This window comes from Rhinoderma darwinii, unplaced genomic scaffold (genome assembly GCF_050947455.1).
Source record: "Rhinoderma darwinii isolate aRhiDar2 unplaced genomic scaffold, aRhiDar2.hap1 Scaffold_125, whole genome shotgun sequence".
Taxonomy (NCBI): domain Eukaryota; kingdom Metazoa; phylum Chordata; class Amphibia; order Anura; family Rhinodermatidae; genus Rhinoderma; species Rhinoderma darwinii.
This window is the reverse complement of record NW_027461957.1, coordinates 442,501-459,719: the sequence shown is the minus strand read 5'-3', so window position 1 is coordinate 459,719 and position 17,219 is coordinate 442,501. Positions and strand designations below refer to the sequence as shown.

General features: G+C 44.3%; 1 long non-coding RNA gene across 3 annotated transcripts in view; it reads right to left on the bottom strand.

Annotated features, from left to right (window-relative positions):
- Positions 1-17,219, bottom strand: part of LOC142699071 (uncharacterized) — a 246,420-nt gene that overhangs the window by 214,767 nt on the left and 14,434 nt on the right. For 2 of the 3 annotated variants that reach the window (XR_012865967.1, XR_012865969.1), the window contains one exon: positions 12,486-13,142. The exons of the other annotated variant lie outside the window; for it this stretch is intronic. This is a non-coding gene — a long non-coding RNA (uncharacterized LOC142699071). Of the gene's footprint in view, positions 1-12,485; positions 13,143-17,219 lie in introns of those variants that run through there. 3 annotated transcript variants of the gene reach the window in all.

Below are 17,219 nucleotides of genomic sequence, written 5' to 3'. Positions count from 1 at the left end.
TTTATTTAATCCTCATCCTAACTTTTGTTTGTTTCCTAAATTTGAAAAAGCATATTTACCCTAGGACAGAGATCTACTAACACTGATGTAACATTTAGGTGACAGATTAATACATTTTTTGGTTGGATTGGCTAACCTAAATCTTTTTGACATAACAATAGTTCGCCCATGGGATGCTAATGCACAGAGTTTACCCCGGGTCCAGGATCAGTGAAATCATCATCACTCTAGGCCTTCTAAGAGTGGAGTCCAAACTGCCTTAGCATCGCAGGGGGGCCCATTCTAATGAAGACAAAGTCCTCCACCCATTTCCAAAACATTGAGGGGCCACTCAAAAGAAAGGGGCAGTCGAGCCGAAGCTGCAGACGGTTGTCTTCATCCTGAATTTTTATTTAATCCTCATCCTAACTTTTGTTTCTTTCCTAAGTTTAAAAAAGCATATTTACCCTAGTACAGAGTTCTACTAATACTGATGTAACATTTAGGTGACAGATTAATCAATTTTTTGTTTGGATTGGCCTCCCTAAATCTTTTTGACATAACAACAGTTCGCCCATGGGATGCTAATGCACAGAGTTTAACCCGGGTATAGGATCAGTGAAATCACCATCACTCTAGGCCTTCTAAGAGTGGATTCCAAACTGCCTCAGCATCGCAGGGGGCCCATTCTAATGAAGACAAAGTCCTCCACCCGTTTCCAAAACATTGAGGGGCCACTCAAATGTAAGGGGCAGTCAAACCGAAGCTGCAGACGTTTGTAATAATTCTGATTTTTTATTTAATCCTTATCCTATCTTTTGTTTGTTTCCTAAGTTTAAAAAAAGCATATTTACCCTAGGACAGAGATCTACTAACACTGATGTAACATTTAGGTGACAGATTAATACATTTTTTGGTTGGATTGGCTAACCTAAATCTTTTTGACATAACAGTTCGCCCATGGGATGCTAATGCACAGAGTCCACTCCGGGTCTAGGATCAGTGTAATCACCATCACTCTAGGCCTTCTAAGAGTGGAGTCTAAACTGCCTCAGCATCGCAGGGGGGCCCATTCTAATGAAGATAAAGTCTTCCACCTGTTTCCAAAACATTGAGGGGCCACTCAAAAGAAAGGAGCAGTCGAGCCAAAGCTGCAGACGGTTGTCTTCATCCTGAATTTTTATTTAATCCTCATCCTAACTTTTGTTTCTTTCCTAACTTTAAAAAGCATATTTAACCTAGGAACAACATTCTACTGATACTGCGGTAAGATTTAGGTGACAGATTAATCCATTTTTTTTGTTGAATTGGCTAACCTAAATCTTTTTGACATAGCAACAGTTCGCCCATGGGAGGCTAATGCACAGAATCCACTCCAGGTCTAGGATCAGTGAAATCACCATCACTCTAGTCCTTCTAAGAGTGGAATCCAAACTGCCTCAGCATCACAGAAAGCCCATTCTATTGAAGACAAAGTCCTCCACCCCTTTCCAAAACATTGAGGGTTTAACAAGAGTAAAAGTCAATCAGTAGTAGTACTAAATGTCTAGGTGCAACTCTTGCCTAAATCCTAAATCTTGCCCATGATAAGATTCTAGTGTGGTAGCATTTGTTATGTAAACATTTATAAAATTGTCTTTTTCTGACCTGTGTTAGGACAATTAACTTTACCAGCTTTACAAAGTCTTTGCTCTGTGTCATTTGCACGTGTGACTACACATGTCAAACATTGTTCCATATCATTAATGTACCATTGAGTTATACTCTAAAAAAAGATTAATCCCTATTATGTTGGCATACAAACATGACCACAGTATTGCCTATACTCCCGGCGGTAGCATCAATGCAAATAAATACACCTTTGAGAAAGGCCCACACAACCATGGCTTTTTAACCCATGGCGACCTATCCAACAATAATTTAGTCGCTCCCCACTTATTGAGGGTTTTGTTAAATAAATTAGGTGCACATGTACCTTGTAATAATTCTCCCTGAATCAAAGGAGTAGCCAAATAAGGCTTAATAGGGCTTACTCTTGAGGAAAATGGAGAATGAGAACAAGTTCAACAGTTTGTTAACTATCTTTTCTTTAGATTCATGTATCTTCAGTAACCCATTGTTCCACGGCTCTTTTAATTGGTCTTGCAACTCCCTCTTATGCATCAGAGGCCTATTATTCGATAATCGTAGGTATCAGTACCATTTCTGTTTGCAGTAATATTCAATGCAATCTTGTATTTGGCAGAGGTCACGTTGGAGTATGCGATGTTGGTTGGTAAGAGTGTCGTCAGATTGCTTTAACCCCTTCCCGACATGCGCCGTACATGTACGGCGCTGTCGGGAGGTGCTTCCCGCAAAGCGCCGTACATGTACGGCGCAGTGATTGTGCGGGCTCAGAAGCAGAGCCGGCACCATCACCGCGGGGTGACAGCTGTATTATACAGCTGGCACCCTCCTGTAACTGCCAGGACCGGAGCTATTCTCCGATCCGGCAGATTAACCCCTCAGATGCTGCGCTCAATAGAGCGCAGCATCTGATAGGTTTTCACCCTACCGGCAACCCAGTGACGCAATCGCTGGGTTGCTGTGGCAATCGGACACCAGAAAATGGCGTCCGAGTCTGCCTTGTACGGGAGCCGATGAGGACCCGCCTGCGGCGTGTCCTCATAGGCTTGCTGTCAGTGAATAACTGACAGCGCTAATACACTGCACTTCGTATGTAGTACAGTGTATTAGAGTAGCGATCGGGGCATCAGGCCCTCATGTCCCCTAGTGGGACAAGTCAGAAAAGTTAAAAAAAGTTAATAAAAATGTGGTAAAACAATAAAAACACACACATTTAAAATAAAAATAAAGCTAAACTGACTTTTTTTCCCATAGTAAGTCTTTTATTATGGGAATACCGTAAAAAAAAAAAAAACTATACATAATTGGTATCGCCGCGTCCGTAACGACCCAAACTACAAAACTATTATGTAATTTATTCCGCACGGTGAACGCCGTAAAAAAAAACATGAAAAACAACGCCAGAATCTTTGTTTTTAGGTCACATCTCCTTCCAAAAAATGCTATAAAAAGTGATCAAAAAGTCACATTTACTCCAAAATAGTACTAATAAAAACGACAATTCGTCCCGCAAAAAATAATCCCAACACCGCTTTGTGCACGCAAAAATAAAAAAGTTATGGGTCTTAGAATATGGCGACACAGAAAACAAATGATTTTATAAAAAAAGTGATTTTATTGTGCAAAAGCCGCAATACATAAAAAAAACTATATAAATTTGGTATCACCGTAATCGTATCGACCCGCAGAATAAAGCTAACATGTAATTTAGGACGCACTGTGGATGCCGATAAAAAAAACAATAAAAAACGATTCCAGAATTGCTTGTTTTTGGTAATTTCCTTTACCAAAAAATGAAATAAAAAGTGATCAAAAAGTCGTATGTGTTCTAAAATGATACCAATAAAATCTACAGCCCGTCTCGCAAAAAACAAGCCCGCACACCGCTCAATCAACTGAAAAACAAAAAAGTTACGGCACTAGTAATGCGGTGATGAAAAAAAAAAATCTCAATGCGCAGGCCGGAGGGGAACATTCCTTCAGTTTCAGGACCCTAGTATTTAGGAACTAGGAAAGGGAAGGGACATCGCACATCCGCTGGAAGCGAGGGCGCCCGTATTATACCAGCACAAAACTTTCCCACTAATATTTCCCAAACTACGAAGGAGAAAATGTCCCCAAAAGGTGCAGAGCGTTACAAAAGGGGGATAAGAAAGAAAACCGTTTATCAGTGTGACACCGGCCTGCACATAACGGATCGCTTCACATCGTAACACACATCTATGGATAATTGTATTATTTACCCCATTATTTTACCCTCTTATTATGCCCTGATGTACCCCGCACAGATTACATATACCCTGATGTACTCCGCACAGATTACATATACCCTGATGTACTCCGCACAGCTTACATATACACTGATGTACTCCGCACAGATTACATATACCCTGATGTACTCCGCACAGCTTACATATAGCACTGATATACTCCGCACAGATTACATATACCCTGATGTACTCCGCACAGATTACATATACCCTGATGTACTCCGCACAGATTACATATACCCTGATGTACTCCGCACAGTTTACATATACACTGATGTGCTCCGCACAGATTACATATACCCTGATGTACTCCGAACAGCTTACATATACCACTGATATACTCCGCACATATTACATATACCCTGATGTTCTCCGCACAGATTACATATGCCACCACATTATAAACTGAAATACCAGCAAAACTCAAACAAAACTACCAAGCAAAATCCATGCTGAAAATGGCGGTCTATTCCTTCTTAGCCCTACAGTGTGCCCAAACAGCAATTTATGGCCACAAGTAAGGCATTACCATACCCGGGAGAACCCGCTTAACAATTTATGGGGTAAGATTCTCTAGGGGCCCAACATCTTGTGCAGTGAATGGGCAGATCAGTGGAAAAATTGCAATTTTCACTTTGCACCATCCACTGCGTATTCATTTCAGAAAAACACCTGTGGAGTCTAAATTCTCACTAAACCCCTTGATAAATGCCTTTAGGGGTGTAGTTTCTAAAACGGGGTCACTTTTGTTTCGTACATCAGGGGTTTTGCAAATGCAACATGGCGTCCGCAAACCATTCCAGAAAAATCTACGCTCCAAAAGATAAATACCGCTCCTTTTCTTTTGAATGCTCCCATATACGTAAACAGCCTATTATAACCACATATGGGGTGTTACCGTACTCGGGAGAAATTACTTTACAAATGTTGTGGTGCTTTTTCTTCTCTATTCCTTGTAAAAATGAAAAATGTTGATCTAAAACTACATCTTGTTGGAAAAAAAAATTATTTTTAATTTTCATAGCTTAATTCTAATTAATTCAGCAAAAAACCTTTGGGATAAAAATTTTCACTATACTCCTAGATGATTCCTCAGGGGGTGCAGTTTTCCAAATGGAGTCAATTTTGGGGTGTTTCCACTGTATTAGTACTACAGGGGCTCAGCAAATGTGACATGGCGCCCAGACACTATCCAAAATCCAAATGGTGCTAGTTCCATTCTGAGCCCTACCGTGTGTCCAAACAGCCGTTTCTGACCACATGTGGGGTATTGTTTTACTCAGGAGAAGTTGCTTTACTAATTTTATGGTGCTTTTTCTCCTTCAGTCCTTGTGGAAATGAAAAAAAAATACCTAAACCTACATTTTATTTGAAAAAATGTAGATTTTCATTTTTACGGCCTACTTCCAATAAGTTCTGTAAAACACCTGTGGGGTCAAACTGCTCACTGTACTCCTAGATAATTTCCTCATGGGGTGTAGTTTCCAAAATGGGGTCACTTGTTGGGGGTTTCCACTGTTTTGTCCCCTAAGGGGCTTTGCAAATGCGACATGGCCTCCGCAAACCATTCCTGCTAAATTTGAGTTCCAAAAGCCAAATGGCGCTCTTTCCCTTCTCAGCCTCGCCGTGTCTCCAAACAGCCGTTTATTACTACATGTGGGGTATTGTTTTACTCGGGAGAAATGTTTTTACAAATTTTATGGTGCTTTTTCTCCTTTAGTCCTTGTGGAAATGAAAAAAAATTAGCTAAACCTAAATTTTATTTGAAAAAATGTAGATTTTCATTTTCACAGCCTACTTCCAAAAATTTCTGCAAAAAACCTGTGGGGTCAAAATGCTCACTATACCCCTAGATAATTTCCTCAAGGGGTAAAGTTTCCAAAATGGGGTCACTTGTTGGGGGTTTCCACTGTTTTGTCCCCTCAGTTGCTTTGCAAATGCGACATGGCCTCCGCAAACCATTCCTACTAAATTTGAGCTCCAAGAGCCAAATGGTGCTCTTTCCCTTCTAAGCCCTGCCGTGTGTCCAAACAACCGTTTATTACCACATGTGGGGTATTGTTTTACTCGGGAGAAATTGCTCTACAAATGTTGTGGTGCTTTTTCTACTTTAGTTTTTTTGGAAATGAAAAAAAATTAGCTAAACATACATTTTATTTGAAAAAATGTAGATTTTCATTTTCATGGCCTAGTTCCAAAAATTTTTGCAAAAAAACTGGCCAGTCAAAATGCTTGCTACAACCCTAGATAAATTCCTTGTGGGGTGTAGTTTCCCAAATGGGGTCACTTTTGGGGGATTTCCACTGTTTTAGTCCCACAAGACCTGTTCAAAGCTGACATGGTGCCTAAAATATATTCTAATAAAAAGGAGACCCAAAATCCACCAGGTGCTCCTTTGCTTCTGAGGCCGGTGCTTCAGTCCAGTAGCACACTAGAGCCACATGTGGGATATTTCCTAAAACTGCAGAACCTGGAAAATAAACATTGAGTTGCATTTCTTGGGTAAAACATTCTGTGGTACAAAAAAAATGGATTCAAAATGAATTTCTGGAAAAAAATAATGAACTTTGTAAATTTCACCTCTACTTTGCCTTAATTCCTGCGCAATGTCTAAAGGGTTAAGAAACTTTCTAAATGCTGTTTTGAATACTTTGAGGGGTGCAGTTTTTAAAATGGGGTGACTTATTGGGGGTTTCTAATATCTAAGGACCTCAAAGCCACTTCACATCTGAACTGGCCCCTGTAAAAATAGCATTTTGAAATTTTCTTGAAAATGTGAGAAATTGCTGCTAAAGTTCTAAGACTTGTAACGTCCTAGAAAAATAAAATGATGTTCAAAAAACGATGCCAATCTAAAGTAGACATATGGGGGATGTTAGTTAGCAACATTTTTGTGTGGTATAACTGCCTGTCTTACAAGCAGATACATTTAAATTGAGAAAAATGCAAATTTTTGCAATTTTTCGCTAAATTTTGGTGTTTTTCACAATTAAATACTGAATGTATCGGGAAAATTTTGCCAGTAACATAAAGTCCAATGTGTCACGAGAAAACAATCTCAGAATCACTTGGATAGGTAAAAGCATTCCGGAGTTATTACCACATAAAGTGAAACATGTCAGATTTGAAAAATGAGGCTCTGTGTAATGGCAGGAAGGAGGTGAAGGGAACAAGTGAGCCCTAATCTACCCACCGCCCTGTCCCTGCCTACTTGCAATGACCCGCCCTAGGCGACGGGGTACAACTTGGCGGCGGTCCCTACGCTGTCTAAGTGCAAGGGAGTACAAACAGGGAACACGCAAGGGAAGGGGCGGTAGGCCACGGAACGCCGCGAGGAAACGGAGCGGTGAATGAGCCAGTCAGGATCAGGATGTAGTGGAGTATACAAACGCAGAGCACGGAGCAGGAAGCAAGCCAGGGGCAAAGCGAAGCAGGATAAGCGGAACTGAAGCAAGGCAGAAGCACGGCAGAAGCAGGCTGGAGCAAGGCAGCAGTGGGGCCAGGAATCCAAGAAGAATAACAAGCACTGAGGAAGAGAACACGGCAGGTATAAATGAACAGGGGGCGGAGCTAACTCCGACTGACCAGGCCGCGATAGGCTCTCCCACTCCTGAGCCTGCCACCCTGGTTGGTGGGAGCCGGTGTCAGTCTAAGAGGTCTGGCCTCAGGTGTCGACTGATTAATCTCGGGAGTATACACAGACGTAGTACCTGGCAGATCCTTTACAGTACTCCCCTTTTTATGAGGGGCCACCGGACCCTTACTAAGAGGACCCGGTTTAGTGGGGAAGAGAAGGTGGAACCTCCTGATCAATACCCCAGCGTGAACATCTCGAGCAGGTACCCAAGTCCTCTCCTCCGGCCCGTATCCTCTCCAATGGACCAGGTACTGGAGGGAGCCCTGGATCATCCTACTGTCCATAATCTTGGCCACCTCGAATTCCACCCCCTCAGGGGTGAGAACGGGAACAGGAGGTTTCCTCGAGGGGGACCAGGACGGGGAGCAGCGTTTAAGGAGGGAGGCATGGAAGACGTCATGTATGCGAAAGGATGGGGGCAGCTCCAGACGGAAGGATACAGGCTTGAGGACTTCAATGACCTTATAAGGTCCAATAAATCGGGGAGCAAACTTCCTGGACGGGACCTTAAGGCGCAAGTTCCTGGACGACAACCAGACCAGATCCCCGACGACAAACCGGGGGTTAGCAGAACGTCTACTATCAGCCTGAATCTTTTGTACGCTCTGGGACGCCTCTAGGTTCTTCTGAACCTGGGCCCAGACTGTGCACAGTTCCCGATGAACGTCCTCTACCTTGGGATTATTGGAACAACCAGGAGAAACGGAGGAGAACCTTGGGTTAAACCCGAAATTACAGAAAAACGGGGAGACCCCTGACGAGTTACTGACCCGGTTATTCAGGGAAAATTCGGCGAGGGGAAGGAATGAGACCCAATCAAATTGACAGTCAGAGATGAAACACCTTAAATATTGTTCCAGGGATTGGTTAGTCCTTTCCGTTTGGCCATTAGTTTCGGGATGGAAGGCGGAGGAGAAGGACAGATCAATCTCCAACTTTTTACAAAAAGCTCTCCAAAATAAGGAAACAAATTTTACCCCTCTGTCAGAAACGATATTGACTGGGGCCCCATGGAGACGCAGAATGTGTTTAACAAACAAAGAAGCTAACGTCTTGGCGTTAGGTAGTTTCTTAAGGGGCACAAAGTGGCACATCTTGCTGAAGCGGTCTACTACCACCCACACCACCGACTTGCCCTGAGATGGAGGCAAATCGGTGATAAAATCCATGGAGATATGGGTCCAAGGTCTCTGGGGAATGGGCAAGGAACGTAGTAAGCCCGCAGGTCGGGACCTAGGGGGTCTTGGACCGAGCACAAACCTCACAAGCGGTGACGTAAGCCCTAACGTCTTTAGGCAACCCAGGCCACCAATAGTTTCTGGTAATGAGGTGTTTGGTACCCAAGATGCCAGGATGACCAGATAGTGCGGAGTCATGGTTTTCCCTGAGTACCCTTAGCCGGTATTGCAGGGGGACAAACAGTTTGTCCCCAGGGAGGTTCCCGGGAGCTGAACCTTGATCAGCCGCGATGTCAGAAGCTAAATCAGAATCAGTGGCAGAAACGATTATACCAGGGGGTAAAATACAAGCAGGATCCTTCTTGGGAGGAGGATTGGCCATGAAACTACGTGACAGTGCATCAGCCTTAATATTTTTGGACCCAGCCCTATAGGTAACCAAGAAATTAAATCTGGTAAAGAATAGTGCCCAACGAGCTTGTCTAGGATTAAGCCTCCGGGCAGATTCTAGGAAAACCAGATTCTTGTGGTCAGTAAGGACTGTTACCTGGTGTCTGGCCCCCTCCAGGAAGTGACGCCACTCTTCAAAAGCCCATTTAATGGCTAAAAGTTTGCGGTTGCCAATATCATAGTTACTCTCCGTGGGCGAAAACTTCCTAGAGAAGTAAGCACAGGGGCGGAGATGGGTGAGGGAGCTGGTACCCTGGGACAAGACGGCCCCCACTCCCACCTCGGATGCGTCAACCTCCACAATAAATGGCTCCCTTTGGTTGGGCTGAACCAGCACGGGGGCCGAGATAAAGCACTTCTTGAGGGTCTCAAAAGCCTGGACGGCCTCAGGGGGCCAATGGAGGACATCAGCACCCTTGCGAGTAAGGTCCGTAAGAGGCTTAGCGACGACCGAGATGTTGGCAATAAATCTCCTGTAATAGTTAGCGAACCCAAAAAAACACTGTAGCGCCTTCAGGGAGTCAGGTTGGACCCATTCTGCCACAGCCTGAACCTTGGCAGGGTCCATGCGGAATTCATGAGGAGTGAGGATTTGACCTAAAAATGGTATCTCCTGTACCCCAAACACACATTTTTCGGTCTTCGCAAACAGATTATTTTCCCGGAGGACCTTCCTGACATGCTCCACGTGGGAGGACCAGTCCTTGGAAAACACCAGTATGTCATCAAGGTACACTACAAGAAAATTACCCAGGTAATCTCTCAGAATTTCATTAATAAAATTCTGGAAGACGGCAGGGGCATTACACACCCCAAAGGGCATGACCAGGTATTCGAAATGACCTTCGGGTGTGTTGAACACAGTTTTCCACTCATCCCCCTCTTTGATGCGGATAAGGTTATATGCCCCCCGTAGATCGAACTTAGAAAACCATTGGGCCCCCTGAACCTGATTAAAAAGATCCGGAATCAAAGGAAGGGGATACTGGTTCCTTACGGTGACCTTATTCAGGTTCCGATAATCAATGCACGGCCTAAGACCACCATCCTTCTTCCTCACGAAGAAGAAGCCAGCACCTACAGGAGAAGTCGAGGGGAGAATGAAACCCTTGGCCAGGCATTCTTGGATATACTCCCTCATAGCTTCACGTTCAGGACATGAAAGATTAAATATCCTACCCTTAGGAAGCTTGGCACCAGGCACCAAATCGATGGCGCAATCGTAATCTCTATGAGGGGGCAACACCTCGGAGGCCTCCTTAGAAAACACATCAGCGAAGTCCTGAACAAACTCAGGAAGCGTGTTTACCTCCTCCCGGGGAGAAATAGAGTTAACCGAAAGACATGACATCAGGCATTCACTACCCCATTTGGTGAGATCCCCAGTATTCCAATCAAACGTGGGATTATGCAGCTGCAACCAGGGAAGACCTAATACCAGATCGGACGATAATCCCTGCATCACCAGTACAGAGCACTGCTCCACATGCATGGAGCCAACAAGGAGTTCAAAAACAGGAGTATGCTGAGTAAAATAACCATTAGCAAGAGGAGTGGAGTCGATACCCACTACCGGGATAGGATAAGGCAAATCAATAAAAGGCATTTTTAGAGACATAGCAAATTCCACAGACATGATTATAGCAGATGAGCCAGAATCCACGAAGGCACTGCCAGTGGCAGACCGGCCAGCAAACGAGACCTGAAAGGGAAGCAAAATTTGATTGCGTTTCATATTAACGGGAAATACCTGTGCGCCCAAGTGACCTCCCCGATGATCACTTAGGCGCGGAAGTTTTCCGGCTGTTTATTCTTGCGCCTGGCACAGGTGTTCAGTAGATGCTTGTCGTCCCCACAATAGAAGCAGAGACCATTCTTCCTGCGAAACTCTCTACGTTGTCGAGGGGACATGGAGGCCCCGAGTTGCATAGGTATCTCCGAGTCCTCCGTGGAAGAGCGAGGAGACGGGACCTCGGGGGGAATCGCAGGGAAGTCAGAGGGGAACACATTGAAACATTCAAGCTGACGTTCCCTGAGACGTCGGTCAAGTCGTACTGCTAGGGCCATAACCTGGTCTAGGGAGTCAGAAGAGGGGTAGCTAATCAGCAGATCCTTCAGGGCGTCAGATAATCCTAACCTAAACTGGCACCTTAGGGCCGGGTCGTTCCACCGAGAAGCTACGCACCACTTTCTAAAATCAGAACAGTATTCCTCAACAGGTCTCCTACCCTGACGTAAGGTCACCGACTCTCGGCTAAGGCAGTCCTGTCAGTCTCGTCGTAAATGAGTCCGAGGGCAGAGAAAAAACGATCAACGGAGGAAAGTTCAGGGGCGTCAGGAGCCAAGGAGAAGGCCCACTCTTGGGGCCCTTCCTGGAGTCGGGATATAATGATACCCACCCGCTGGTTCTCGGAACCTGAGGAGTGAGGTTTTAGGCGGAAATAAAGTCTGCAACTCTCCCGGAAGGAGAGAAAAGTCTTACGGTCCCCTAAGAACCGGTCAGGTAACTTGAGGTCGGGTTCTAGAGGTGAGGTGAGGGGTACTACTAAGGCAGCGTCAGCCTGGTTGACCCTCTGAGCCAGGGCCTGGACCTGTAGGGAGAGGCCCTGCATCTGCTGGGTCAGGGTCTCAAGGGGGTCCATGATAGCGTCAGCGTAGGAGAAATGGTAGACTAGGTATGGGCTTGTTATTATGTAATGGCAAGAAGGAGGTGAAGGGAACAAGTGAGCCCTAATCTACCCACCGCCCTGTCCCTGCCTACTTGCAACGACCCGCCCTAGGCGACGGGGTACAACTTGGCGGCGGTCCCTACTCTGTCTAAGTGCAAGGGAGTACAAACAGGGAACACGCAAGGGAAGAGGCAGTAGGCCACGGAACGCCGCGAGGAAACGGAGCGGTGAATGAGCCAGTCAGGATCAGGATGTAGTGGAGTATACAAACGCAGAGCACGGAGCAGGAAGCAAGCCAGGGGCAAAGCGAAGCAGGATAAGCGGAACTGAAGCAAGGCAGAAGCACGGCAGAAGCAGGCTGGAGCAAGGCAGCAGTGGGGCCAGGAATCCAAGAAGAATAACAAGCACTGAGGAAGAGAACACGGCAGGTATAAATGAACAGGGGGCGGAGCTAACTCCGACTGACCAGGCCGCGATAGGCTCTCCCACTCCTGAGCCTGCCACCCTGGTTGGTGGGAGCCGGTGTCAGTCTAAGAGGTCTGGCCTCAGGTGTCGACTGATTAATCTCGGGAGTATACACAGACGTAGTACCTGGCAGATCCTTTACACTCTGTCAGGAAGGTCAAAAGCGGCCAAAGAGGGAAGGGGTTAAGGAAGAATGATGGCAGAAAGTCGATAATCGTAGGTATCAGTACTTCCGATTTAGTTTGCAGTAATATACAATTCACTCCTGTATTTCACTGAAGTCACGTTGGAGTATTCTATGTTGTTTGGTAAGAGTGTTGTTGTCAGATTGCTTTAAGAAAAGAATGATGTCAGAAAGCTGAAATACATAGACTATGATGTATAGAGCTACAAGCAATGAAACTCCATAGTCCTTTGTCTGGTTTAGGTCCAAGTGGATTGAAGAAGTCGGCCATTGCAGAGTTTCAGGAGACTGTCTGTCATCAAATACTGTAGAATCTAATGCTATTATTCTTGACCTCTTGTAGGGGAGCAAAGAACAGTACCTGTTGCAGCTGTTTCATGTGAGGTGGGCTTACATGAAGCAACCTCCTTCTTCTCACCTGGGGGTCTTCTGTGCGGTATATTATCCTCAGACCCACTTATCTTTTCCTCCAGGTCAAGGAATTTTCCGTCTAACAGAGGATCAAGTTACAACTGCTCGCAGGTCTCCAGTAATAATTGGTTTCTCTCACGGGTGATGAGTCGGTCTAAATAATATGTGCAGATTTCTTCACATAGGAAGAATCGATCCAGGTATCTCTTCTTTCACACCTCACGGCAGTAAGGATGGTCAGCAGCAGTACCTTGAAGAGACTTCTCCAAAGCACTGTAAATAAACCAGAATGTAAAACTAATTGATCATTATAAAGTTTCACAGATTAACGGAATAAGTCTCTTCAGTACATTTATGTTGAGCCTCCTGCACCTGAGTCTTAACTCTCTCAGGCTGGGTTTACACTGTGCGTTTTTGCCATGAATTTTTTTTGTTTTGGTAGATAAACTAACGTGGAAGTTCATCAAACCAAACAAAAAAAGAATGCTAAAAACGCAACAAAAACGCACATTGTAAACCAAGCCTAAAACTTCTTCTGAAGCCTTATCACATATTGGACAAGGGTGTCATGTGACAAATATAGTTCTGAGTCTGTAGGCGTTATGGGCAACGTGGGTAATTTTCGAACAAAATTTCATAAGGAGTTAGTACATGGTCGGTGGGGGTCCCAGTAGTGGGGCCCTTAGCGATCATATATTTATCACCTATCCAGTGGATAGGTGATAAATGTTCTTAGTGGGAAAACCCTTTAGCTTAAAGGGGTTTTCCAGTCCTAAGAAATTGTAGGAATTTCTTGACATAAATTTCTTGGTTTTGTATAACGGTCATTTAAGCACGACCATCTTCCGGAAAGCAACAGCGGTGAATTCCTTATTGCACGCATCATCGTTTTATACTCCTCATATTGTGCGTTCCATCCCGACAGGCCAATTCTTGAGGGCTAAATGAGTGATTTAATTCTCATCGGAATTTTAAAGAACAGGCCTCAAATCTGAAACCGAGATTAAGACAACGTGGCTACAGAAATATAGATGCTGAAAAAGGATGCCAAAGAGCAAGGAGTACTAATCGGGACATTCTGTTGAGACAAAAGGTACGTAGATCAAAGGAAATCTGGTCAGATTTGTAACCAACTCTAACACACAATGGCAGAATGATCCCGATCTTAGGGGTGTTCTTCCACACCGACCATTGATGGTGGCTAAAAGAAGCAGAACACTAAAGGACATGTTAGTAAGAAGCCATTATGTACCTCCCTGTGTGTCATCGGGCCCTAAGTGGGGCTCATTCCCATGTGGCCACTGCTCTATCTGTAGCATGATTGTTAGGACAGATACATTTTGTGATTCATCAGGATGTGATGAACACAAAATTGTGGACGTCATTAATTGCAGTACCACGGGGGTCATATATCGCGCTACATGCACTTGTGGTTTGATATACGTGGGTATGACCACACGAGATCTGAGGGTACGCACCCAGGAACATGCCAAGGATATCAGGGCAGCAGTGAAATTGGACCCTCAGAAACTCATCAAATTTAAACCAATACCTAAGCACTTTAGGGAGAAACACAAGGGCAGATGTCAGGATTTAAAAGTTCCTGAAATTGCTAAACTTTCTTTGGGCTCCCGAGGAGGGAATCTAGCCAAACGTCATGAGCAAATTGAATGTCGTTGGATCATAAAGTTACGCACCCAAGCTCCTTTGGGCCTGAATGAGAAGGTATAATTTGTGCCTTTCTTATAGTATGGCTTTGCACAGGTTGTGAACAATATTGCCAGTGATATCTCCCTTTGCAGTATTTTGGGTATTCTTCCATTTTTATATTAAATGTTAGGGCTTCTACTCTTCTACTGGGGATTGTTGTTTGGTTTGGTTTGATGGGTTGTATATTTTGATTTTATTCTTTATCTTTTGTGAGTAACTGTATACTCCTTTTCTGGGTATAACGCTCGTTCATTGGCTGATTGTAACGTTTATGCAGCCGAAAATATTACCGTTGTTGGCAGCACATCTCCCTGTTCATTTTTTTTTTTTTACATAGACCAAAAGAATATTAAAAATAAAAACATTTTCGCTCAAAAGCAGTGGATTTTTTATTTTAACATATCTGGAATCGCGACACCTGTAAAAGTCCAAACTGTTACAATATAAAATGAAAACCCCAAAATCGCCTATTTTTTTAGTCACCTCGTATCCCACAAAAGAATTTAATAAAAAGTGGTCAAAAAGTCTTATGTACCCCAAAATGGTACAAATTAAAACTACAGCTCGGCCTGCAGAAAATAAGCCCTCATATAGACGGAAAAATCAAAAAGTTATGTCTCAGAATATGGCAACACAAAACAAATTTTATTTTTAATAATGAATTTTCTCCTTGTAAGGGCTTGTCCACACGTAACAAAAATGGCTGCGTATTTTCCATTCGGAATTGCGAACGGATAATACGCAGCGGAATACAGTAGCAGCAAAGTGGGTGTGAATGAGCGAATGTTATCCACACGCTGCATAAAATGTCAGTCCTGAAATTGCGGAAAGTGGACTGAATTCCTGCGTTTTTCAGAGGAAATGTCACCATCTCACAGACTTGGAAAAAAAACGCAGCAAAATAAGGAATTTTTTCTACAAAAAAAATGGCTTTTGGAAGGTGGGGAGGAAAAAATGTGAATAAAAAAATGTCGGAGATGGGAAGGTGTTAATAATGTGCTTTGGGTTTGTGTCTGACTAAACACATAGACGTCATTCTTGCCTACTCTCCAGGATTGTCCAGTAGTCTACAAGAAATCTCCCGGCAGAGAAGGAGGTCTCCTGAAAGTCTCCTGACGGCTGAGAGCAGGGGCTCTTGCTGCATATTTATTTCTATGGCCGCATGGTAGCTGTGTAAACATGTATCATTGAGCTCCTGCTTGTGGCTGCACGCAGGGAAGCACTCTACTGGCACTGTTTATGGGACACTCTACTGGCACTGTTTATGGGGCACTCTACTGTCACTGTTTATGGGGAACTCTACTGGCACTGTTTATGGGGCACTCTACTGGCACTGTTTATGGGGCACTCTACTGGCACTGTTTATGGGGCACTCTACTGGCACTGTTTATGGGACACTCTACTGGCACTGTTTATGGGGCACTCTACTGGCACTGTTTATGGGGCACTCTACTGGCACTGTTTATGGGGCACTCTGCTGGTATTGGTAATGGAGCCATTTTGGCTGGTGTGGGGGAGTGGATGCAGCTTAGGACTCCTAGAAAACTATTATTTACCCTCACAAACTGAAATGATTGATTCCATATCAAGCCTTGGCTCTTATTTAGACTGGTACAAATCCTAGGATTTATTGACAGAGCTATGACAATCATGATGGATCCGTTGTGTAAAAGATCCCATTGACTTCTAATGGGTCAGTGAGGTTTCGGGCTCTAATGGTGTTGTGAACAGAGCCTAACCTGTGTAGAGTTTTGATGAATCATGAGCTGGGAAGACTTCCATTTACACCTCTTACAGCAAGTACTAAAGCCTCTAACATGTATTGCATATCTGACAAGTTACAATTCTGTATTTTACCCTCTGTCGCCGTGCGGTGCTTTAATGAGACGCCATATCCTCCCTATGGCGTGTGGTGGAGCATGACACATTTTCTTTTCTTCTTACGGAATGTGTAAAATTAGAGGAACAGTGTAGGCCCATAATGCAATACAGATCCGTGTGTGTCTCTGTGTGTGTCTGTTTGTGTGTGTGTCTGTGCGTGCGTGTGTGTGTGTGTATGTGAGTGTGTGTGTCTGTGTGTGTGAGTGTATATATGTCCGTGTGTGTATGTGTCTGTGTGTGTGTATGTGTTTCGTGCGTGTGTGTATGTGTGTGTGTGCGCGCGCGCGCGCGTGTGTGTGTGTATGAATGTATGTGCGTGTGTGTATATGTGTGTGTGTGTGTGTGTATGTATGTATGTGCGTGTGTGTGTGTCTGTGTGTGTGTGTTTGTGTGTGTGTGTGTGTGTGTGTATGTATGTGCGTGTGTGTGTATATGTGTGTGTGTGTGTGTGTGTGTGTGTATGTATGTGCGTGTGTGTGTGTGTGTGTGTGTGTGTCTGTGTGTGTGTGTCTGTGTGTTGTCCGATTTGGAAGTTTATGACAAAAACAGCCACAATACCTAGCCATGAGAACCCAGGTGTAATGGGATATGGGAATAACAACATTCACAAGTCTTGTACATCTTTCCGCTGTGGTAATTCTTGCCCCGGGGGAACCTCCTACTCTTACTGGAATTATTGAAGCAGAGGCCGGCGGTTATGTGAGGTGGACGTGTACAATATAAGATACCGCTGTCACAATCGTTATCCTGTGTCGCCCT